Here is a 26,232-nt window from a genome sequence, read left to right on the forward strand (position 1 = left end):
CCTAATTTAGAATGACGTAATATATGGACGGCCCCTTATCGAAAATGTAAATCATTCGATTCATAAGTTGCAGACATATCACCTTTAAAAAGGAATAAAAAGATATTTTCATATTAAAGTACATATAACCTCAAATCTAGGTAGCGTCTATATAAGCCATTTGTACATAAGGATTTGTACAAATATAGACAGAACAGTAATATAATAATTAAAATTGAATCTAAGAAATGTATAATATAGATAGGTTTGTATTTCTTTTCTTAATATTAAATATTGTTTATGTCGAATCTTTAAAACGTAATTAAGTGCATGAAACATGTAAATAATAAAATTTTCATTCAATATATAAAAATATTTTAGGCTATGAGTGCCATTAACTTTATTTTGTTTAATCTGTATTCTAGTTAATAAATAAAATAAACATCGTAATAATGCAACGAAATTACTTGGTTAATGTATTGAACATCGTTAAATTTAATTAACGATGTAACTCGATGTATTGTAATTTTTACATATTAAAATATAATATTTATGTCCACTTTTATTTCTTTTACCCTGATTCGTAACGTTATTTTCAGGTAAAGTATCTCGCTTTTCGACGAATTGTCCACGAACTCCATCCGATACATGCAAGAATGATTACATTTTTATTAATTAAACTAGCTGTTCTCGTGCGGCTTCATCCGCATGAAATTATAAATTTATTGTTTGCATTTGTCACATTGTCAATTGCAAATGTCAAAATACCAATTACCTTGCTTTCTTGATGTTGACAGCAACTTATGGTCTCTTTCACACATTAGGGTTTTTATCCAAAATATTTAGCCCTTTAGTTTTTTATTTAGTTTAATAGCGTGGAAGTATATAGCCTAAAGCGTGACGTAAGTGTAGGGCTTTTTATTAAAAAAGAGTTATTCAAAAATGTGGTGTCATTGCTGACATCTTAGGCAACAAAGAAGTGTGTGTTTACGCTTTATTACAATAGAAGTATAGATATACATTTAATAAAAGCATTACGAAAAGCGGCAGAGGTCACCAAATGTAAACAAATTTACGTCCATAGATATCTAAATCATAGAAAATGCTTATACGTTGCTGCCCTTTAAATTCTAAAGCGTTTTAGCAGAGAACTTTCAGAAGATGAAAGTTATGTCTCCATCTAGCGGCCGCGTTCGAAACTAGTTTGAAGTTACAAAGATTTATATGCGAACATTCAGGTATGTGTAAAGTTTAAACAGTGCCATCTAGCGGAGAGTTAGTTATGTATTAAAATAAATTAGAATTATTTAACTCAATTATAAGTCTACAAGTCAATCCACATAATAAACATTTTAACTAAAGGCTATATTGAACTTTTCAATAAGCTTCTTGAACTTAGCTTTGACATGACAATGTGCCATTCTTCTTCTTCTTGTCCTATGTACCCAAAGTGGGGCAGAGGGCGTCCCTAGTGCGCCGCCAGTTCGCTCTATCGCTCTATCCTGGGCTCTGCGTTTTATCTCGGTTATAAATGTGTCATTTTTAATTTAAAAAGGGTAGAGAGTATGAAATCATCGTACCATACTCACGAGAGTTTCCTAGTACTTGATATAGGCATCTTTTCTTTATAAATATTAATGTTACATGTCATTTGTCATACCTTTTGTATAGGCTTGGTGTGAAATTTTTTCCTTAACTGTTGCGAGTGCGTGATGAAAATGCAATTAAATGCGTGTGTTGAAAACACGCACTTTTTTGGCTCCGTACCAAATAGACGCTTTCTAGTAACTGGGTTCAATTGCTTTCTGTTTACATGTTTTGAACTGTTTGAAAGTTGAACTATTGGTTCTTAAGATTTCCACTGTTAAAAGAATATTTTTGTTGCAGCAAAGCAGTTTTACAGTAGAAAGATATAATTAGTAGACAGTTTGCATTTTAAACTTTATTAATAGGATTTTTTATAGATTTTAGAACTCTAATACACGCAAATATTAAGGTAGAAATACACGTGTCAATAAAATAAGATTTTAGCTGGCGAGTCAGTTACTAATCTTACTTCTTACTAATCTTACTAATATTATAAATGCGAAAGTTTAGATGGATGTTTGTTAGAGTTTGTAGCCTAAACGGCTGATCGGATCATGATGAAATTTGTCATAGATGTAGAGCATAGTCTGGAAGAACACATAGGCTACTCACTTTTGTTTTTTTTAAATTCCACGCGCGGACGTAGTCGTGGGCGAAAGCTAGTATACATATAACAGTAAAATGTCAACCTTTGTACCCATATCCTTGTATTTACTTGTAAGATTGCATAACATTTTGTATAAATAAAACTGATTATTATATTATTGTGTGCAATCGTGCAAGCGTTTTAATTTATAAATTGTTTTCATTGTTTTCGATATTTACAATTTGTAAATGGATAATTTGAAACATTCGATATTTACTTCTTACAATGTAATTAATGTCCATTTTTCAAAACTTTCGTGTTTATAATATTTTTAACATATTAAATTTCTATACTTATATTCTAACTAGCTGTTCCCGTGCGGCTTCATCCGCATGAAATTATGAAAATATTATATCATTATTTACGTTTGTCAAATTATCAATAGCAAATGTCAAAATGACATTACATAATAAACCATAGCAATCTTGCTTCCTTGATGTTGGCAGCAACTTATCGTCTCGTTTCGTCATTAGGGTTTTTATCTAAAATATTCACCCCTAAGTTTAATGGCGTGAAAATATATAGTATTAAGCATGACGTAAGTGTAGGGCTTTTTATTAAAAAAATAATTATTTAAAAATATACTGTAATTGCTGACATCTTAGGCAACAAAGAAGTGTGTTTACGCTTTATTATAATAGTATAGATAGATAATTGAAATAGATCTGAATTGTAAGAAATTCCAATATTTCTATAGTATTATTCTTTACAAAAGACAATCTTTAAATTGCATTTAAATTATTTCATTCATTTAAAACAAAGCCATAACATTTTTAGCATTAAAGACAATGAAATGGCTTTTCAAACTTGTTCTTTTATTGATAAGAAAATATGAAGTGAATATCGACACGAGAGTTTCGATATTTCTTAGATTTGATATATTTTTTATTATTATCTTTCAAGAGATAAGTGAGGATACCGTTTTCTAAATTAAGTCATCATCTTCGTATGGCAATATATCTTCAGTTACATTTAACTGTATTTTCTGGTAATAATTTGTTATTTTTTGAAAATATAAAAAGGAAGAAATTGAGTATGACAAAACATATTGAAGTCGTATTTATATTGGGAATTAAACCAAGGAGGCAAATGAAAGGGTTATTTTGCTCGTTAATTTTTTTTCAAAACTGATACAAAACCTATAAAATAAATGTTTAGTTTATCAGTGTTAGTGATTGTTACTACGTTGCATGAGGAGGCAAATTAAAAAAGCTCTCAATATTCAAAGTGAAAGCTTCAGAAATATAATAAATAAACGGATGAGCAATGCAATAAACGTTTATGTCCAAAATTGTAATTTTTAAAAGAAGCGCGCACTTTCACTGAATAATTATTTTTTTTATATCATTAACAAAGAAACGAGTGGAAGGCGGCCAGTCACAACAGATTATAATAAAATAATTTCTGACAAATTCGTTTCAAAAAGATTTGTACTATTTTAATTGTAAACTATTATATTTTAATAAAATTGTTAACATAAATCCTGTACAGAAAATTTTCCTTTCGTAATGTCAAAATTAGTAGAATATCGTGTTTTTTTTTATTAGAAAACAACATGAATGAAAAGTATCATTTTGTTTTTTACGTGTACAATCTATAATTAATATCGAATATTTAAAATACACCTGTTTAGATGTAAAAAAATAAACGGCAACTTTGGCAGCGTTACAATTACGATTGTCCGAGTTCAAAACAACTGCATCGCAAAACGTCTACGCGAGCAATTTCTTCGACAGTTGACCATCGTCCGGCGCTTGCATAGCACGTATCCGAAACGCACTGCTCACGGCTCCACATCTCACATGCCTTTGTCACGCGATTTAAAAAAACAACTGTCAATCGATGCTCCCGCGCGTTCTTAATTTTTAACGCGGGAATTTCAATTGTGATGTGTCATTTGTGACCGTGAAAAACAGTTTTGATCTTAAATTTTTGTTTCGATGAAAAGTTTTTAATTATTTATACTATTCCGGAAAGTAAAGCTACGCTTAATCCTGGATTTTTTTATTGGAGCTCTATTATGGTAAGTTTATCATTATAGTAAATTGAATAGTATTTATTTAAAATTTATTTATTTTATCAAATAAAAAAAAAACAGAAAAAGACACTTCATTTTTTCGTGACTATCAAGATGATTTTGTGTACAAATTTTAAAATAATTTTTAATCAATAAATAAATAAAAATAAAATAAACAGTACATACTTCTGATTTAACCTTGCAATATAAAATCTATACGTACCGTACATTAAGACATAAACCAATAAAATGTTTTATTACTCAATCAAGCGACAAAAGAAGCACTTTACGACGGTTCTTTAATCTGTGGAAGTTGCAAGATTTGATTCTTAGAGACATCTTGGAGAAAAGGGTATTGACATAAAAACATCTGTTGCTATACCAATTGAATGTGAGTCTTGAGAAATAGTTTTAAATAGATCATTGAAGATTCCAACCGCAAAGATATAACGAATCACAATATTTAGGTTAATATTCTACACTTCACATTGCAGCTCATGAGTTTAGATTTATATTTACTTAGGCAGCATAATATTTCTAGAATCGTAGCCACATACAATACAACGCGGATTATTCCCAACCGTCACCTCGCTCTGTCCCCATGTCTGACTAAAAAGTTTTATCCGTCCCACTTTTTAGTCCCACTATTACCAATAAGGTGACAGATGGAACCGTTATGATATAAAATAAGTTCAAACCGTCCCCTCGTCGCTAAACGTGGGTCGGATGAAACTTTGTATTTTCATGTGCTCCCATGTGGGGACAGAGCGGGGTGACGGTTGGGAATAATCCGACAACGCAACATTAACGTCCACTGAAGATGACCATAGCATTATTAATGACTAGGTGTTCCACGAGTGAAATTAAAAAAATAATAAAAATACTCCTGTTACTCACGGATATCGTAGCTTTTTAATGGTGAAAGAGTATTTGTAATCGGCAAAGTAGTTTTCGAGTTATTTGTATACATACAAAAATACAAATCTTTTCTCTTTATATCAGTATTGATGGATGAACTACGTACTGGCTGGCAAGGACAGAAGGAAGACTTTTGTTTGATGATGATTGGGTTGTTTATTTATTTAGCTTGAAGCCAAACATTAACCTTGTCTCCCATTAACATGTGAGTGGGACAAGGCCAGGGAGATGTTGATGACTAAATAAAATATATCCAAGCTTTGTTAATAATGTTAATACCAAAATTATATAGAGGAGAGATTTGAACTTTTTGTTTTATATACATTTTGAAATAACTCAAAAACTACTAGGCCGATTTTAAAAATTCTTTCACCCTTAAGAAGTTAGGAGGGTAATTTACCTGGGTGTAACATTGGCTACTTTTTTTTATTATACGCGGACGAAATCGCGAGCAACAAATTACGAATAAACTGTTAACTGTATTTCTCTACATACGAGTACGTTTATTACATTCTTGTCTGTCAATCAGTACTTTGTTGAAACGTGTTGTGAAACATTGATAAAAGTTATGTATTCCTTATCTTAGGAAACAAGCGGTCTTTTGTTTTCTTTTACACAAATATGATCTAACTAATGTTATAAATGCGAAAGTCCAGATGGATGTTTGTTAGAGTTTGTAACATAAACTGATGAACGGATCTCGATGAAAAATGACTTAGACGGAGAGGATAGTCTGGAACGATAGTAGAGCAAGGTAAAACGAGGATAGTAGAACACAGGCTACTTGCTTTTGTTTTTTTTTTTTTTAATTCGTGACATAAATTGAATAAAACAGCTGAGCAATGTATCAAATTATAACATACAAAATATTGAATTTGTTGAACCATTTTTAATAAAATCAGAAAAGTGTTTTTTTCCGCCGTATTACATAATTAAATTACGAAATGTATTTAAAATGTTAATTAGCACGTAAAAAATCAGTTTTCGTGTAAAAAGATTCTTCTTTACCTTTCTCCATATCCAAGTTCACAAGTAAAAGTTATGCGATTACGTCACAAGCGAAAACTGGTTGAAAATTGGACAAGTTCGACTGTTCTTTATAGTTTTCACTACGTTTGACGCTTGTTATTGTATTATTTTTACATAATGTCGTGATCGGACCCGTTTGTTACGTTGTAATTTAACATGTTTGCTTATACATTTCTTTTAAGTCGAATAAGTAGGAAAAGTTTGAATACCCGTTCTGTAATTTAAATAGGCATTTTTTTATTTCTTTCGCTTGCCAAAGACTGAGAAATACAGACATGATAGTCTCTGGTATTTTCTTTAAAAAACTGTTTCGGAGGTACAAACTAACAGCAAATAGCATTATTATAAATGCGTAAGTTTAGATAGATGTTTGTTAGAATAGCCTAAACTGAATGGATCTTGATGAAATTTGGCATATAAGTAGAGCATAGTCTGGAATAACACATAGTCTACTTGTCTTTGTATATTTATTTCTGATAAAGGAGTCACGGGATAAATCTAAAGTAGCTTTATAAAAAACTTTATTATTTATCCTAAAACGTAGTTTCAAATCTTTACTGTTAGATATTTCTAAGTTATCCTCTGCATAATAATAGTGAAGTCATGTTATTAACATTATCTAAAGTACATTAAATTTGAAAATAACCGTTAAATTCTTATCAACAGAACGAGTAAGAACGTCTTTTCTTTCTAGTAGAATAAAGTGAGGTCCATTATTCTTAGAGACAAACTTGCCAAAAGTAATATTTGCAAATATTCTTACTTAGTATTAGAGAAAGCAAGAATTTGAACTTGAAAATAAACGTGTATATCTTACTTTAGTGAAAGCTGCTGTATTATAATATTTACTTGTTTTTTTTTAATTAAAAGCGCCTTTGTTTCATTTGAACATACTGGCTTTGGCCGCGATTCCGTCCGCGTGGATTAAAAAAAACAAAAGTGAGTAGTCTATGTGTTATTCCAGACTATCCTCCACATCTGTACCAAATTTCATCAAAATCAGTTCAGCCGTTTAGGCTACAAACTCTAACAAACATCCATCCATCTAAACTTTCGCATTTATAATATTAGTAAGAAGTACGATTAATAGAATTGGAGTGTCTGACAGTTATCACGATGTGTTTCTATTGCTGAGAATTATATTTGTCTGTCCCTGTTTGTTCCGGATTATGTATAAAACAGATGGACCGATTTTGATTTTCACGGATAGTTAGCTATTGAACACGGGAATATTTAAGGGTTCTTTAAAACCAGCGCTAACAGACGCGTTCGACCGGTAATATAATTTTAATATGTATTGCTTGGAACTGCTGAAACTCTCGTACATGTGTAATATTCCATTCTTCTTTGGAAAAAATAGATAACTATGTTTTTGTATGGTGTGGAAACTCACAGTTTGAATGTTTATACAAAGACGTGAGGTTACCTTGATTATTAATAGTAATGGCTACTATTTAGACTTTCTATTGTTGCTTTAGCGAAAGTCTATGTCTGAAGATGTCTAAGTACTTATCGTTTCGCATTCGTTTGTATCAAACGTTGTGATTCTGATGCCATGAATCTTGTATGACTTGGCATCTAACTGGAATGTACGGATAGAAGAAAAAGTGTACACAAACGTGTTCAATTAATGCATCGGGAAAATTAAATTATTCTATTCGAACGCTTTGAATAACAAATGTACACGAAAGTGAAGTTTAACTTGAAATAGTTGAATAACTTAAGTTCAGATGACATCATGTTGCGGTCAAGTTATGTGAGGAATAATAATTTCGGTATAGTTGTCCAGTTTGGCAACTGTTGTGAATATCAATGAGTTCAAGTTGGCAATGGCAATGTTGTATAATCTTACTAATATTATAAATGCGAAAGTTTAGATGTATGGATGTTTGTTAGAGTTTGTAGCCTAAACGGCTGAAGGGATCTCGATGAAATTTGGCATAGATGTAGAGGATAGTGTGGAAGAACACATAGGCTACTTGCTTTTGTTTTTTTAATTCCGCGCGGACGGAGTCGCGGGCAAAAGCTATTATGTATATCAATGAAAGGTAAAAAACATTCAAAGCCCTATAAAAACTTATACCAATACTCTAAAGAGGAAAGACTTGCGTTTTTGTAATTATATGCATTGAAATAACTCAAAAGCTTTGTCGATTGCAAAAATTCTTTCACCATTAAAAAGCTATATTATCACTGAGTAACGGCCATTTTTTTAATTTCACGCAGGCGAGGTCGCGAATAACATTGAAGAATTTAATAACATATAAAGGATTAATTTAACCTTGAAAGGTTTGTAAAAAAATATTTCTATCAGCATTGAAAGAAAAGTGAAGAAGTAAATTGCTTTTTTATGACACGAAGCTTTCAATTACTGATGCACTTACTGTGTACTATCGATTGGTGACAAAATTTTCAGGAAACTCGATGAGTTTTCCTCCAAAAATTGACCACTTCAGAGATCAATTAAATATAGCCTTGCCAGGCTAGGATTAGGTAACCCGGTTACATTTTTAAAAAAAATGTGCTCCTTCATGTTATGTATCTTTTAGGTTTTATCTGGAAATCTGATGAGGAAAGGAAAAACGCTTTGGATCTTAGCCTATAACATGGTTCTTGTGACAGCAAAAAGGCGTCGTGTCCGGCCCCGATTTGTATCTCATCAGTGTCACATGACACTAAAGTAAGGATTTCTGTAGCGAAAGCGTCATTTGAACAAAAAATAATTGATAAAATTAATTTACAAACATGATTGAAGGAAGCGAAAGACGGAGAGAAAATTACGTAGATAATATAGCACGAATTCTGTAATTAAGGTTACTAGACAGGCTTTTAATTTAAAGTTTTTATCAATACAAGTAACTTAAAATAACTTTGTAAACGCCATGATATTGTTATGTAAAGTTTATCAACTTATGGTCAAGTAAGTCAAGAATGTGTACATTAGAGGAAGTTTGAAAGTAGCGCCAGTGGTGGAAAAATTGAGAAGCAAAAGGCTAGCGTAGTATTGAAATGATATGCAACGAGACGATGGGGACATAAACCAGAAAGTGTTAAGATTGAATGTGGATGGCTACAAGGGTAGAGGAAGACCGAAGAAAGTATGGATGGATTGTGTGAAAGAGGATATGCTTAAGAAAGGAGTGGATTCAGATATGACGGTTGATAGAGATGTATGGAAGAGCAGCACATACTGTGCCGACCCTCCGTAAAGAATAAGGGAAAGTGGATGAACTGATAGTCAAGAAGGTCAATAAAGGAAACTAACTTAAGGCTTTAGTATTAGAGAAATCTTAATTTATATTATTTTACTTTTTGCAATGCTACTGTAAAAGAAAAATTTCGTCACTGTCAGTATGAGGTATAGATCTGTATCAGAACCCGCTTAGACAACTACTGCAACAAGATTCTTAGCAATGTATGAAGCACGTACATTTATTACCAAATGTTAAAAATAACACACTTAAATGACGCCCTCGTTTTAAGATAAACGCTTTCATACTGCTCTTTTTATATTTAAAAATACTTCACTAGCTGTTGCATGCGACTTCGACTTAGAATTAAAAATCTATGTTACTTAGTGATAACAGAGCTATTTAATAGTGAAAGAATTTTTAAAATCGGCTCAGTAGCTTTTGAGTTATTTCAATACATATAAAAAATCCTAAAATACAAATCATTCCAATTTATAATATTAGTATTGAGCATAGATATAGATAAGTTTTTGTCATTCTTTTTAATAAAAACAATTTTAAAAGTTTTAATTAAGACCTGTATAAATTGCTAGTCTAATCAAATTTCTTTAACATTGATATCTTTTGTTACAATGTTTTGTACCGACAGATAAAAATTACTGTACATCGACACTTAAAGAGGTCGTTAAATAAATCTAAACTTTTATTACGACTATTCACAACAGCCCTAGAAGCCTACATTCAATAAATTTTGTGCTCAAAAAACGTCCACTTGAAAAGTAACTCATTATGAACTATACTCGTATTGAAACGCGATTTAACACACTTTCTGGTATGACTTGTGAATTTTGACGGGACTTTGAGCTGGTCTAACACTCATATAGACTCGCATTAAGGGGTTTTTACGAATGGAACCGGTGAAAGTTTTATTTTAAGTGCTGCTATAGATTTTGTTATTGAAATATTAAGTTTATTTCGAAGTTTTAACGGTTATGCCTCGATCTATACTAATATAATAAAGCGTAAACACACACTCCTTTGTTGCCTAAGATGTCAGCAATCACAGCATATTTTCGAATAACTCTTTTTTTAATAAGAAGCCCTACACTTACGTCACGCTTTAGGCTATGTATTTTCACACCGTTAAACTTAAGGGTAAATATTTTGGATAAAACCCTAATGTGGGAAAGAGGCCATAAGTTGTTGTCAACATCAAGGAAGCAAGGTTGCCATAGTTTGACATCATGTCATGTCATTTTAACATTTGCAATTAATAATTTGACAAATGTGAACAATAAAATGATTATTTATAATTTTATGCGGATGAAGTCGCATGGGAACAGCTGGTACTTTAATAAAATGTTTATTATAACTTTATTGTACGCAAACATAACTACGGTTAGATTAAGTTTATGAACAAGAAGAGACACCATTGACTAAACTATGCCACTGTTGTGCGATTGTCGATTGTTTCGCACCTCAACTGTTTAGTTGCACAACTAAAAATCGAGTAGTGTGCGCTCCTCCATATAAGCTCATAGGAATCAAAGCGAGATGAAACAGTTATGCGATAGTTTAGTCAAAGGTGTGCTCTAAGGAAACTAGTTTGACAGTGGTAGTGCCCGCTTTAACATCTTGGCATGAATAGGCCGGCACGCCCGGTGTAATACCACGACCACATAGAAGACAGGCGTAAAATGGAAGCAATTCTGTGTTTCGTCTGATGAGTGTGGTGCCGGAGGCCTAATTTAAATCCCTTACTCTTTACCACCCTTTTCTTTTAAGGAGAGGATGGGAAGAGGAAGTGTATTTGACGGAGGAGGAAATGCATAGGAAGGGGAAATATTCTCTTTATGTGCGTCTCTTCCTCTGTCGGATAAGGGTAGGCAACGCATCTGCAATTGCGAATGTCTATGGGCAGCGGTCGCTTCGCCATTTTGGCGGATTCAGGTGGCCGCTTGCTCGTTTGCAACATTATGTTATAAAAAAAAACTAAATTACTTCAAGATTGACCGATGACCTGGTGATAGTTGATCTAGAAGCGATAAGAACGGAACGTTTTATGAATGAATACATTTTTTAGACGTTACAGTTTCAACTTGATTTTAGATTGTTGATTTCATGCGTTCATTCGTGAACGTCCGCATCGAATGGTTTTGCCTTTTTGTAGTAATTTAACAAATGATATAAATTCATTTTCTACACATAACATCTGTACAGTGAGAAATAGGTTTCAAGCACGCTATGACCTAGTTATTGTTCTCGGAAGAATCTTGTATCGTGGAATGTTTTTATTATCATACTTGGTATTGTATTTGTTGCAAATAATAGTTGTTGTCGCTTAAATCGGATAAACTGTTTATTACTTGATCTAATAAAGTGTTTCATGTTTACAATTTAGAAATATGTTATTATATAAATTATAACACGGCTAAACTCACGTGATAACATTCGGTGTAGGCACCGACAGTTTCGAACCCGTTGGGGGTCCTTCTTCACCCGAGTATACCCGAGTATACCCGATAAATCACTCACCCTGAAGAAGGACCCCCAACGGGTTCGAAACTGTCGGTGCCTACACCGAATGTTATCACGTGAGTTTAGCCGTGTTATAATTTATATAGTATAATGTCTCACGAAAGTTTTAATAAGTTAAATATGTTATTTCTTCATTATAGCTCTGTTTTTTGTTCGTACAGTAAGCTGCATAAGTATGTATACTATAGCAAAATTCTGAATATGATATATACGCTTTTGGTTTTATAAATTCAACCTCCCAACGTTTGCGTGAAATTAAATTATAACAAAAAAATATAACCCACGTCACTGATAACGTAGCGTTTTAATGGTGAAAGAATTTTTGAAGTCGGCAAAGCAGTTTTTGAGTTATTTCAATACATACAATAATATGTATCTTTCCTCTGAACATTACTATTGACGACACTATTGGTTTATATGCTTACGATAAACAATACATATAATTGAAGAGTACGTGCATTAGAAACCAAAGGCCTACAAAATTTGGTAGTTTTGTAAATGTCTGCATGTTTATGAAGCTGACTGTACTTTTTATTAGTTATTTTGTGTAAAAAGTGGACTATAGTACATAAGCGGCGGGCTTCCCAACGTCTTAATTCCAAGTTCATAGTGAGTAAGCGGAAATGTTTATTGTCTTGTTGGATTTATTGTGAACGCGAGCGAAAGCTGAGGTCAGAGTTCAGGCAAAAATTGAAAGGAAAAAGTACAATGAAATTGAGAGTGCCGATGTTTGCACGATTATCGGACAGCTGAAAAACGTGCTGACGGAAATTATGTCAAGTCTTTATTGTTCTGTGACGCCATTGTTAGTTTAAAACCGTCGGTCTCCACTTCTGTAACATCCATATTTTTATCGCTGTATAATAAATGATTGATTACGCTATTTTAAAAAAACCATAATTTAGGACTTATGTATAATAATATTATAAAGAGGAAAATTTTACATTTTTGTATGTACTTGATTGACGTAAAATCTAATACGCCGATTTTAAGAATTCTTTTAGCATTAAAAAGATAATTTAATTGTCAGTAACATAGGCTACGTTATAAATAGTTTTATAATTTCACTCGCACAAATTCGCGGGAAACAACTAATGTTGTAAATTAGGGTTCTAACCAAATTGACTAAACAAGGGAAGCTTTTACTTTGAATCTGCAAATCAAGTCCTATTTATCATAATCCACTTTCAGTATGACCTAGGTAACCTGTATACAGACACGCAACTTTCTAGCGCTCGCCGGGAAATTAATACTTTCCGCAAAAGCTCAAAGCAGGCCTCTGTGTTTATACTTGATTATCTATAATGCGTGTTTAATTCTACAAGATTAGTGGAACGCGCACTAACGTGCTCGATCTGTGTTTATGTAATCACATACTAATGTGCATTGACAAGCTTGTTTTTATAGTAAATATGTTATGCACACTTATGTCCGGGTCTAACATTTTGGAATTTTGACTCAAATGGCAACAAATGCTTACAACGCGTCGGCAAAAAACGAGAATTGTTGCAAACCGTCAAAAAGAGAAAAGTTGCATATTTGGGGCATGTTTTGCGACATGAAAGATATAAGCTTCTCCAACTCATTATTATGGGCAAAGTCGCGGGCAGACGACGCGTTGGAAGGAAAAGGAAATCATGGCTAAGAAACATCCGGGAGTGGACAAGTATCGCCAGCGTCGAACAACTTTTTCGCTTGGCACAGGACAGGGTGAGATTCGCTGAGCTGACGGCCAACCTCCGGTAATGGAGAGGCATTAGAAGAAGAAGACTCAAATGGATGTACTCGTATTGTAAGCACGGTATTCTTTTAATTGGAAGACTGTTGTTGTACTATGTTTATGAAACGTGATACGTCATGTCCTATGACATGTTCAACGTAATGCGATGAAAATTTATAGATGTACTAGCTTTCGCCCGCGACTCCGTCCGAGCGGAATTAAAAGAAATAAAATTGTACCGTTTTAAATGAACAGTTCGACTGTTCAATTACTAATGCTTGCTTGGGGGGGTTGCTGAAGTTTCCATTTATTTTATCACTACCTAGTAATTCATTAGCTTCAGTTTGACCTAAGTTTCAACGAAGTAAAACTCAAGTTACGTAAAAACGCATTTCATGGAATTACCAAACCAACGAATGGTTAATTGTAGCTGGGAAACCGGACATTAGTGATTAAAAAACTCGAGTTAAAGTAAATCGAATATCGGTTTTTTGTCTTTATATTATTGTAAGTATGTGAGCGATGTTTGTGTATTATTTTTAAGTTACAAAATAGTTTATTACAAAAAAATCTGTAATGTAGCGGATTGAAGCCTCCTTTCTGTGATGAGCCATCCAAATGCCTTTTTGGAAAGGAAAGTTCAATGTACGCTTGAGACATGTTAACTGTACGTATCCATTCTGTCATAGTTTAATTTGTACCGTTTATTAATACGCAAACTTTTGAGCAAATAAACCGTACAAGAGATGTCTCTTTACGATTATAAGTGATACTTTGCTACGTAGAATTGCCATATTTCAATTTGTGGTAATCGTTGGCCGCTCTAAACATTCATATCTCTGCCGCCAAATTATCTCGTTACTTGCAGTCATACGTACCTTAAGGGTTTATAGTAGACGGCTACAGATTTAACTGAGCGATTGTAGCGTTTAAAAGGCGTAAGATGAGTGTGTATGCAAAACATTAATGTCAGTTAAACTGTACAGTTTTATTGTAAAACTGAGCGTCTGTATCGATTCTTATAAATTGAGTTAGAAATACACAAATTTAATAATTTCAAGAACAAGATATTCGGAGTTGGAAATACTTGTAGTATTATAAAGAATCCATTTTTAATTTTTCGTAGCTCTAAAACAGTTTTCATATTATTTGAGGACGTTACATAAGAAAGTGATAAATCTACAATTTATTATACTTAATTAAAAGTATCTGTTTTTAAATAATTATGTAAATTTTTCTATTAAATATTGCATTTATTCTTATAAAACATAATTGATTTATCGATTACAATATATCTGTTTTAATTTTGTTATGCATTTTTGATATATTTTTCTAGGATTTGGGGACGATTAAGTAACTTATGTTTTATAGCTTTGTCCTTGATAAATGAAAAGTCGTAGCGTTGTATTTAGTCTATAATCGACACTGGTATTAATGCACCGTTAACAGCTACATATTACAACTCTTTCATAACCGGCTATACGTCCCCACCGAGGGGCTCGGAGCCTACCCTAAGTAAGGGGTGACTAGGCTGTCAACTACGCTGGCCCAGTGCAGGTTGACTTCACACATATCTTTGAATTTCTTCGCCGATGTATGTAGGTTGTATCACAATGTTTTCCTTCACCGTAAGAACGTCGTTTAAATTATGTACATATGAAAATTCGAAAAATCGAAAATCAAGTACGGCGGGATTCGAAGCTAAGACCTGTAGATTACAAGTCAAGAGCTGAAACCACAGAGCTACCGACGCTCTACACAACTCTTTATAACGTTTTCAATATTAGTCGTGAGAGTTAGCGAGTAAGACCGCACACACATTTTGACTACACTATCGCGTTACTGTTTAGTCGCGCCTTCATTCCTATGAGCTTATATGGAGGTGCGCACACTACTCGATTTTTTAGTTGTGCTAAACAGTTGGATTGGCTGCGAAACAATCGACAATCGCACACCAGTTGTATAGTAGTTTAGTCAAAGGTGAGCATCTGGTCTTACTGTACATATAGCAGATATAATTGACCAGTAAATACCTTATAGTTATTTACAATTGGTTGTATTCATTTGATAAGATACCTTACCGACGCACTTGGAGTCTGTCCTATGTTACGGTTGACTAGTGTGCTACCACGTGTGCTCCTAACGGATTGACTTTATGTCTTTATGGATGTGTGAGTTGAATTCCTTGTTTTTCATCAAATCTTTGTATTGTTAGGAATAAAATTAGTACCGTGCTATAGAATTGGCGCAACTCTAGATTATCGGCATAAACGTCACGTCCCTAGCTGACAGCTGTCAATGTCACTAGAAGTATGGATAGATTGGCGCGTAACTTGAGTCTACAGAAGCATTGCTCTGAGTTAAAAGCGACAGTATCAATTAAATAAGTTGTCTAATAGTATTAAGTTAATAATAAGGATTAATAATACAATTTACCTTTACTTAATTGTATTATAGAATTAGAAATCTCTGAAGTTTCTCTAAAGTTCTACAGCTTCCATACTTTAACATTAACATGGTTTATTTGACATTTATATATATTTGGATTCAAGTTACAGAAGCTTGTGAAAATAGCTGAACTGGGCGAAAGCTTGTGTACTTTCGCTTACTAAGTCTGTGCTAGAAGAAGGATTTATTAATATTATAAATAGAAACCTGTGACTTCGTGTAGTTATAGCTAGGTTTATAAACTTAAGGGTAATACTGAAGTAATATTATGAGTGGGTAATTTCACCATCATCGTTCTCCTTATCCTACTCCCGTAAGGTCGGCGCAACAGGTTTTTGTCCTCCACATATCTCTATCATAAATCATCTCAGTTTTTCACGTGAAGTGAAAGCAATTCCGCGTTTCGTTTGATGAGTGTGGTGCCGGAGGCCTAATTTTAGTCCGTTTCCCTTTCCACCCTTTTCTTAAGAGGAAAGGATTTGAAGGAAAAGTGGATTTGACGGTGGAGGAGACGAATAGGAAGGGGTAATATCCTAGAGAGGACATTTAAGGATATGCAACGCATCTGCAATTGCGGATGTTTATGGGCAGCGGTCGCTTTCCATTTCGGTGGATTCAGGTGGTCGCTCACTCGTTTGCCACCTTATATTATAAAAAAAAGTCATCACTCCCTTCAACATGCCACTTTTCACGCAATCCATCTATCTCTTTCTAGGTCTACCTCTACCGGTGTACCTCCACACTCATAACTAACGTTCTCCTTGTAACATGCGATTTTGTTTATTTTATTAATATTTTCATTTGTTAATCACTTGAGATTAGTTTGTGCTATGAGTAAGATTTTAAAATCTCTACTTAACTAATTTGAATATTAACTTACACTAAGGATTGAATTCCTTTCAAGGGAGTGACTTAGTACTGATCTTTGACCCGTAACAATTGTGAGTATGTCAGTTTGTTAACTTTTAGTATTTCACTATTAAAACTTATGTAAGCTAAATAACGTTACGACATTTTAATAAGTTTATTTAAAAGTATTTAAATATAACCTCCTTTAAGAAGTAAATGGTCACAGCAGAAGGAATTCTTTTAATATGCAAAAAAAGAAATGTAATACTCTATGACATTTGACATAGATTAACGAGAAGATTGCAAAGATTATAAATTCAATACAAAATGGCGTCGATCACTTTCACTATCTTATTATTAACGATAAATAATAAAGGAACTTTTACTTATCGAGAAAATTTCGTGTTTCGGAAAGTAATCTGCATATACTCTCTAAAGTTACATCGATTTGCATTAGTTAAAAACCAGTTTACGTATTACGAGAAGTTAGTAATATTACGTCTTTTGTTACCTTGTACAGGTTCCTTTTTGAACTGGCTTGTTATGAAAACTGAGATATACGTAATTAGTAGTGAATATGGTTATAGTAAGGGAGGGGGAAGCCCATGGTAATGAGGAAATAAGAAATCGGAAATTAGACGAGTTGTTTTTCTGTTTAAATGACTGTTTATGAAACAAGTTTATTCTTTTAATATTTGACAAAAAAACGTAAGAGAATACATCGTGTAAAATAACAAATACATTCACAAATAAAAATTGCATCTGTAGTTCCTCTGGTGTTACGAATGTCCATGGGCGTCGTTGACCACCTTGGTGTTCACGCCGCTCGTTTGCCCCCTTTTTTTTATAAAAAAAAAAAAAAATAAAAATTGATCTGAAAATATTATTAAATATATTGAATGAATCATTTGTAAAGTAAGTTTTTTTTTGTTTTTACTGTTAACGGCAACTAAAAGTCTAGTCCACAGTTACCAGCAGATCTGCAGTACAAAATCTATATCTGTACTAATATACTCGTAGTTAAAGGGGAAAGATTTGTATTTTTGTATGTATAGAAATAAGTCAAAAACTAATGGGAAGATTTTTAAAATTCTTATATAGTTAGAAAGGTAATTTATCTGTGAGTAACATACATAAGTTATATCATTTGTTTTTGTTAAATTCACGCGGGCGAAGTCGCGAGCAACAGTTATCGCTTACAAAATTGTTGAAATAGATTACTTTAAACTCGTTTTAACAATTAAACAAGCTACTTATAATAGCAGTACACGAATTACCATCTCGTTTATTACAGTTTATTACAGATTGGACAAGCTTTCATAAATTTCATAGCAAATCTGTAATCAGAAGGAAACTGAATACGTTTCACTTTGCGAGCCATGCGTCACTTCTGATCATAAATAGACGCTAGATTAATTTATTCACTTAGTTCTATGATATGTTTTATGATAATGTTTCTAAAATTTTTAAACTAGATGGCGCTATTATTAATTACAATGACAATAAAGTTACAACTCGGTAGAAATAAATTACCCGTAGGAGTCAACTAAAAAATAGGATGCAGACGCTCTGACAGGTAAGGGTTCTCCCGTATTGTGAAAAAAGGGTAAACCATGCTAATAAGTTAAATTATTCATTTATGCAAACAAAAATAGTAAAATTACATTACAAAGTACATTATAAAGAAAAAGAAAGTTGGTCCGCGAAAACATTTTTCTATTTACGCAGAATATGAACAATTTATTTTATTATATGACTGTGTAATAACATGCTATGTTTATGATACTGGTTGTAGCTTAACGATCTATGTTCCTAGTTATATGTTTAGGAAAACTTGAATAAGAGCAACATATAAACCCAGATCTACGGTAGTTAAGCTCACCAGAATCATGTCTAACTAACGGCATAGCCATCTTAGGTACACTGACAGTATTACCTTAATATAGTTAGACGTATTAATTCCATGAGATTTTTCAGTCGGTTGACGGGGAAAAACAATAATAATTCTATCATCACCAACTCACTATACATCTCCACTTAGGCTCGGATCCTATCGTAAGTTAAGGCTGACAAGGCCATAATCGAATACGCTGGTACCCTGTAAGTTGACATATCTTGTAATTTCTTCGCCAATATGTGCAGGTTTTATCACGTGTTTTGTTAGAACGTCCGGTATTTAGATATGAAATTATGACATGGTACATTGCGGGATCCGAACCCAGGACCTGTAGATTACAAGTCAAGTGCTTAAACCACTGAGCCATCGACGCTTCCAATTAATTCAATGCGTTTAATTTAATCAAAATGAAATTCATTTTTGTTCCCACGCGTCTTTTAAATTTATTATTGACTATATGGTTAGTATGTATGGAAAATAACTTAATAACAATACACGTATGAACAAAACTAAGTTGCCGACTTAAGTGAAAGCGGGTAAAGCGCGGCATGATGCGTACTTGCGAAGACTCGTAAATATTAACTTGCTTATATTTACGTGGAAACTTCAAGTTTTAAATTACCATAGATATATATTCAACAGCACGAGAATCGCTACTTAATTAAGTTGTAAAAGTAAAAAAAAAATTACAATATCTTTTGAATACTATAGGTTGGATTCTAACACGAATTTTTATCACTTCGCTTCGTAAGCGCCGCTTATCTGAGGAACGTCAAAATTTTAATGGAATTAAGAGTTTCAGCTTGGTCTTATAATTTAAGATTCTGTTACATATATCGATTTCGTTTCAGTATTCGGCCATATGTATATTTGTAACTTCTACGAAGATAATGCCACTACAAGAAAAGCCTAAACCATTTAAGAAATACATGTCATCTCACTCCTATCTGTAAGACAAACAGAGACAGCGATAGTTAAATCAGTTTTCAACTGTTTTAGCAATAAGATTTCACGGTTATATCTGCGACTTTAGGTACCAACTGCGTGTAATTGGTGTCAATTTGGACACTCATATGTTACAAGAGATCGTATCTTGTCTGTAAGTCAACTAAATCTGTTACATATTCTACAATGTTAACTTGTCTGGAAGTTTGTATAGTTATACAAGGATATCTAACCTGTTTTAAATGTATCATTAGTATATTATTTTAGTTTGTCCTATTAAACAAGTTAGATTATCTAAATAGGGTTCGCGTACCGGGTTTTCGTCCTCCAAATAACTCTATCATCCGTCATCTGTCATCACTCCCTTCTTGATCATGTCACCTTTCACGCAATCCATCCATCTCTTTCTAGGTCTACCTCTACCGGTGTACCTCCACACTAATTGACAAAGTTCTCCTTATAAAATGTGATTCTATTAAGTTACATAAGTATTAACTTAACATCAATCATAGAAAACGTCAATAGAATCATATAAAGTCATACATTCCTATATACTTGTAGTATTTGTACACAAACACAACTAATAAATCAATCGGAATTATAAAAATGTCATAAATCTATACAATCTATACTATTATAATAAAGCGTAAACACACACTGCTTTGTTGCCTAAGATGTCAGCAATCACAGCATATTTTTGAATAATTCTTTCTTTAATAAAAAGCCCTACACTTGCGTCACGCTTTAGGCTATATATTTTCACGCCATTAAACGTAGGAAGTAAATATTTTGGATTAAAACCCTAATGTGGGAAAGAGACCATAAGTTGCTGCCAACATCAAGAAAGCAAGATTGTTAAGGTTTTTCATGTCATGTCATTTTGCCATTTGCAATTGATAATTTAACAAATGAAACAATAAAATAAAATTTTCATAATTTCATGCGTATGAAGCCGCACGGGAACAGTTAGTTATAAATACAATCTTAGAATACAAAGTTGTATTTTCAATAACAGTGTTATAACTCATTCAATAGTTACAAAGAAAATTCTTTCCATTGAAACATTTTATAATCACATTTATAAGGTTAACGCATACATAACCGCTTTTATAAGCATATTAACCTCAATACGCAAGAAAAGAAGGGTTAGAAACGACCTTAATTCTTCAGTTCAATAAGTGAATGATGAAATATTTTTAATACGACACTATGCAATGTCAAATCCTTAAGGTATTTTTAAATAAAGTACAATCAGTACTCTTCGCGGTGTTCAACTTTCAGAAAAGTCGCCTTATTGCATGGAACTCCGCTTTTTTACGTGACTGAAAAAGAAGGTAAAGTTTTTCGCTCGTCTTTTTTTCTATCTATACTAATATTATACAGAGGAAAACTTTGTTTGATTCATCATCATCTCCCCTGCCTTATCCTACTCCCGTAGGGTCGGCGCACCGGGTTTTCGTCCTCCAAAGCATTCTATCATCCGTCATCTCAGTCATCACTCCCTTCTTGATCATGTCACCTTTCACGCAATCCATCCATCTCTTTCTAGGTCTACCTCTAAGTTTAAGTTTAAGTTTCTAGGTTTGATTGTAATGAAATAACTCAAAAACTACTTTGCCGATTTTATAAATTCTTTCACCATTAAAAAGCTACATTATCAGTAAATAACATAGGCCTTGTTTAATATTATTTTTTTATTTAATGCGGGCGAAGTCGCGAGCAGCAGCTAGTTAGCAATAACTCGGATTTACATATAAAGTAGGTTTCACTTTAATGGCCGAACGTACAGCATACGGCATATGACAGTGAAATTCTTCACAACAGATCCACGTTATGATAGTTTCACACTAGGGTAGAACAGTGAATCAGAGCTGTTCTACAATCCAGTACTACCATAGTTGAATGAACAAACCGAAACGGATCAATTTCCCTTAACTGGATCTTGATGTGTCACATACTTATTTTGGAAACTTTTCGACCGACTTCCCAAAATTAGGAGGTACTCAATTCGTCTGTATGTGTTTTTTTATCCGAAAGGTGGGTCCCATTTTTTTGTTTAATTTTTGTAGTCAAAGACGTAGTTAAATAGTTTAGCTCAAAATCGCGTGACGAAATTTGGGGTCATTTTTGCTTTCTTAGCTTCCGTAGTCTAAACGATAAGACGTACTTAAAAATGATGTATGGAAGAATTGTAGCCCTGTATTTATTATACATTATGACGTTTCAAATCAAATCGCTAACTTTGTGTACGGCCTCAGTACTTAGTAATATTAATGTGTTACAATATTTGGAATACTGCCTTCGTGTGAATGTATATTCGGGCAAGTGGGGTAAGCCATCGTAACTGTAGCATACTCGCTGTAGCAGGGTAGCCGAGGATTAGCGGTATCACCACCGTTATAAGCATACTCGATTCGATTTTGATTCAATCTATAGCGATATCAACGCACTTTTACTTCGATATTTATGGGTTTACCAACTTTCGATATTAAGTGATGAATCATGCAGCATTTTAGGGCTCCTCAAAGTGTATGGGAATTTTATAATTCAATTAAACCTTATTTTTATTATTAACATCAACATTTTTATGTAAATATAGGCGTATTTAAATAATTTTATCGTTTTCTGAAAGGCTTTATAAGTTAATTTTAACCACAAAGTCAATTTTGTCGTCATATCTATGCCATACAATTTATTGCAAATAGACATTTTAGCAACCCAAATTGCGTTCAACAAACAATTAACCATAATATAACTAAAACATTTCAGAACAACTGTTCATCATCATTTCCAAAGCCGAAACACAAGCAAAAACAATTTGACCTCTCCTTCATTTCTTTAGAAAAAACAGAGATAACGTTACTTATTAAAAAAATAAATCCCAGTGTAAACCCACGTTAAACACTTTATTAACAAAGCTACAATTGTTGGAACTACGTCTTGTAATACAATTTCATAATATATTCTACGTGGTATGTCGAAGTTATTTCTTGAACACTACGTAATACGATTGTGAAATGCAAGTAGTTAATTAAATTGACGATCAGCGGTTTAAATAAAACTATATGAGTATTGCATTTAGTACTAGCTGTTCCCGTGCCGCTTCATCCGCACGAAACTTTGAGAATGTTATATTATTGTTTACGTTTGTCAAATTATCAATAGCAAATGTCAAAATGACTTGACATGACAAACCTCGACAATCTCGCTTCCTTGATGTTGGCAGCAACTTATGGTCTCTTTCACACATTAAAGTTAATATCCAAAATATTTGCCCCCTAAGTTTAATGGCGTGAAAATATATAGCCTAAAGCGTGACGTAAGTGTAGGACTTTTTATTGAAAAAAGAATTATTCATTTATTAAAAATATGCTGTAATTGCTGACATCTTAGGCAACAAAGAAGTGTGTGTTTACACTTTATTAAAATAGTATAGATTTATAAATACACTTTTACGTATATGTATCACAGAAACTTTAAAACGTTGGATTGATTTAATATTTTTAGACGTGTTAGAAGCAGCCAGTTTTAATTTAAATTAAAATTCAATAGATGGCGCTGTCAGGTTAGTTTAATGCCAGATAATGTTAAGCTTTAGGTAATATGCAAGCAAAGATTGTTTGTTCCGCTAGTTTTGTATAATTTTATATTACATGGGCAAATATTATGAACAAAAGCTCGCGGATACCGTAGTTTCGCTAGGCGGTAAAACTTATTACTTACCCGTTATGCACTTTTGCGGTATCCGTTAGGTAAATCTCTGACGACAAAACGTATTTCGGAACTCCAATAACTTGGTTGTAGGAACATAAATGTTAGATAGACATACAGTTTCGTCTATAATCCGTTATTTACAAAACCAACAGTAACATGATCCGTCCAGTTGTCGGCCACGACGTTGTCAGCGTGGAATTAAAAAAAAATCTTAAGTTGCCAATGTCTTCTTCCAGACTATGTTCTATATCTATACCCAATTACATCGAGATCCGTTAAGCTGCTTTGGAGATACGTAGTAACAAACATCCATTAAAACTTTCGCATTTTTAATCAAGAGTAAGATAAATTTAAGAACCGATGAAGAGCTATATTAAATCATTAGCTGTAGCTCGCGAATTCGTTCACGTGAAGTTAAAAATATGGTCTATGTTACTCACAGATAAATTACCTTTCTAGTAGTGAAAGAATTTTTAAAATCAGCCCAGTAGTTTTTATGTGAATCGAATACATACTGAAATACAAAAAAAATCCTCTTTATATGTATAGATACAATTAATTTACAGTCTTGCTTTTTCTGAGATATTTAACATCAAAGTTTTATTATCCTAAAAGAGAATATTGAACAGTTTCCGCTTTTTATATGTCTCAAGATGAATGTGTGCCGAATTAAATAAGATAATAATATCTGCATGCCTTATTTGTGTAAATCAGGCAAATTAGCGCCATATTAAGCATATTATATGACCATCGTTGCATTTCGGATGTCGTAAGTCATTTAAATTCATGAGTAGGATATGGCGTAATACATTTGAATTGTGAGAATTACGAAAATACTTAGCTTAAAGCGTAATAAGTTTTATTGTAATATTCAATTCAATGCAAATCCTTTGATAGTCCGTTAAGATGTCCCTTAGTAGAAATCTCTGATGAATATGAAACTATATTTATATTATAAGGTGACAAACGAACAAGCCACCTGAATACACCAAAATAGCGAAGCGCCTGCTGCGCATAGACATCTGCAATAGCCGATGCGTTGACTATATTAGCCGACGGAAGAGGAGACGCACATAAATAGGATATTTCCCCTTCCTACGCGTCTTCTCCAGTGTCAAATATACGTTCCCTTTTTATCCTTTTCTTATAAGAATGGGTAAGAAGGAAAAAGTACTAAAACCGGGCCTCCAGCACCACACTCATCAAACTGTACGCGGAATTGCTCCCACTTCACGCCTGTTCTATGTGGTCGTGGTATTACACCGGGTGAGACCCATTCGTGAAGATGTCAAAGCAGGTTCTACCACTGTTAAAAGTCTACTACTGTTACTAATCATTCCGCGCTGTCTAAATCACTGCCAACCTCCAGAACAATTGCACCGATTTTGACAGGCCTTTAATAGGAGGGTAGTTAAGTAGTAGTACTCTTCTGAATTCCACGTTTCAACAGTTGTACAGCCCGCTTTAAAATTTTCGCACGAATGGGCCGGCTCGCCCGGTGTAATACCACGACCACACAGAAAACAGGCGTGAAGTGGAAGCAATTCCGCGTTTCGTCTGATGAGTGTGGTGCCAAAGGCCTGATTTTAGTCCCTTTCCCTTTCCACCTTTTTCTTAAGAGGAAAGAATGGGAAGGAAAAGTGGATTTGACGGTGGAGGAGACGCATAGGAAGGGGAAATGTCCTCTTTATGTGCGTCTCCTCCTCCGTCAATTAAGGGTAGGCAACGCATCTGCAATCGCGGATGTCTATGGGCAGCGGTCGATTTCCATTTCGGTGGATTCAGGTGGCCGCTTGCTCGTTTGCCACCTCATATTATATAAAAAAAAACGTTGACGAAGTTTGAGGACGACTGGAGCAGTCAGTCCAGTCAGTCACGCCAGTAAATCTGCTTCCATAAGACTAATAACCATAAACACACCATATACATGTACAGTACCATACAAACAAAATAACTAATCTCTTTAAACAAAAATATTCCATAGATTTCTCTGCAATATGAAATAAACTTTAAAGTTCAAAATACTGTTTATATTCTATTCAAAGTGTAGATGAAAGTAACCACAGCGATAACCATACAGGAATTGTATTGCAAATGCTAACCAAGTCGCTTTAATGCATAAGAAGAGAAACGCGAATAGTTTGTACTGAATGGTTTCACAAGCAGAGCTTCTGTTACTATATTACCCATTCCTGTATTAGTTCATACACTTTAGTTTCTTAAGTGTCAGTCCTACCAAATTGTAAATTGTCTAATAACAATCGAACGTGTAAAATATATGATGGAAATTTTGATGGAGACTTTGTTACCTTATCTGAAATTTACGTAATTATTAAGCTATCTGAGCCTCTATCAGCTAGTGGTGGGACAGGCCCTTACTCTTACTCTCTTTATTTTACAGATATCTATCACCGTTCTATTCCTTCTTGATTATCTCCCTGCATTTTATTGCCTTTCTTGGACTGCTTTGTTTTTTCTGTGTATGCAATTTTACGTGTAGCCTGGGAACCTACACGTAGGTGACTATCATCATCAGCTCCCCGTACCCTTACCCTTGATTTACCCTTAGTAAATCATGCCAGATGACCTTGAGTAGGCGATAACACATTGTCTATAGGTAACTGTTAGAATTCGGTAACGCAGTAAAGTAGCGGCACAACACTATATCATCGGCATAAACGTCCCATCTCTATAACATCTGTCAATGTGATTCGGGAATAACTATCTGTACCAATGTCATAAAGAGCAAAGATT

General features: G+C 33.5%; 1 protein-coding gene across 1 annotated transcript in view; it reads left to right on the top strand.

Moving 5' to 3' along the window:
• Positions 1-3,959: 3,959 nt before the first annotated feature.
• LOC106109986 overlaps positions 3,960-26,232 on the top strand; it is a 36,333-nt gene continuing 14,060 nt past the window's right edge. The window contains exon 1 of the mRNA XM_013291658.1: positions 3,960-4,235. The gene's annotated coding sequence lies outside the window, so the exon portion shown is untranslated. The remainder of the gene's footprint in view (positions 4,236-26,232) is intronic.

This window comes from Papilio polytes, unplaced genomic scaffold, assembly GCF_000836215.1.
Source record: "Papilio polytes unplaced genomic scaffold, Ppol_1.0 DF824269.1, whole genome shotgun sequence".
Lineage (NCBI taxonomy): Eukaryota > Metazoa > Arthropoda > Insecta > Lepidoptera > Papilionidae > Papilio > Papilio polytes.